This window comes from Tupaia chinensis, unplaced genomic scaffold (genome assembly GCF_000334495.1).
Source record: "Tupaia chinensis unplaced genomic scaffold, TupChi_1.0 Scaffold000706_1, whole genome shotgun sequence".
Taxonomy (NCBI): Eukaryota; Metazoa; Chordata; class Mammalia; order Scandentia; family Tupaiidae; genus Tupaia; species Tupaia belangeri.
In genome coordinates this window covers 5,982,708-5,984,059 of record NW_006160229.1, presented here as the reverse complement: position 1 = coordinate 5,984,059, position 1,352 = coordinate 5,982,708, and positions in this window count along the sequence as shown.

Below are 1,352 nucleotides of genomic sequence, written 5' to 3'. Positions count from 1 at the left end.
GATGTGAACTAATTTTTTTTTTTTTTTTGTGGTGGGGAAGGGAGAGGGAAGAGAGAATGTTATTTCCTAGGGAACCCAGGGAGGGTTTCCTGTGTTGGGAAACTTGTGTTAATTGCTGCTGCCTTTGTCATGGCCATTTTCTTTCCCTTTCCCCTTGTGGCCTGTTGCAGTGCAAGGACCTCATGCCCCATTCAGGTTGAGGAATGAAGGGGGGGCCGTTTTTCCTCCTTGCAGTGAAAGAACAAATGCATTGGCTACAGCACACTGTTGTTCAGGAAAAAAAAAAAGGCTCCAATGACTTCCAAAACCTTATTTCTATTTCATCACACCAAGAGCATAGAAGGAGTCGCACCCAGCTGGCTCGGCCAAAGTTCAGGGCACTCGATTGAGATTTGGAGGGGCTGGGGCAGGCTGAGAGGGGCAGAAGGCAAGAGGGAAGTAAAGAGAATGGTGGTTACGGAGATCTCTCTTCCCAAATATGTAAATATTCTATACCATATAAGTTTAAATAAGATATGTAATTGCTGCTTAATTTTTGATTATGTACTTTATCTGTATAGCAGGCTTTGATGTCAGAAGTTTTTATATCAATCTAAATGGCTGCTCTTTAGCAGCCAAACAGGAGCAAGATGTAAAATTTTTGAACTTACTGTGTTTAATTGTTATTTGTTAGTCTGTAGTTGATGTTAAAGGTTAATTTATGAATCCACGGGCGTTCCACACTACACCAAAGTCAGTTGGCAGAGAAATGTAATGCCAGGATCGTTGATTGCCAGGAAGGTGACTCCTTTGTGTGTGACAGGTGTAGTTGTCATCATTTTCCTGTATGTTACTTTTTAATATGAAATACCTGAGCTGCCACATGTTATTTTATTTTACTTTATTATTTTTTTTTTACAGTTTTCAAGGAAGAGCACAGACCAATTTCCCATTTCACATTCTGAGTATGAAAGTGGATTTTTTTTTTTTTTGTAGTGCTGAAAATACCTAAAGGTGTATTGAACATTTAGAAGGGGAATACTTTTTGATGTTGATTCTGACCCGTTAATTATTCAGAAGAAGGGAAAAAAAAAAAAAAACTTCTGTAAATTCCATTCCGCCACCCAGGTCCCCAGGTCTGAGTAGCATTGCCTTAAATCTTAACCAATTAGAACATTGATTTCTTCACATGATATTCAAATTCTCCAACAAAAAAAATATCCTTCCAAGCAAAACATGTACTTACTCTCCAGAAGCTCTCTGTGCTATTGTAAACACTCCTTGAGATTTTAAGGGAATTCTAGGGTTGTGCCCTTTCGCGGCAGCTTTGGCTGTTGGCGTAGCTGTTCGTTAAGTGGTGTAGCAAGTTTCCT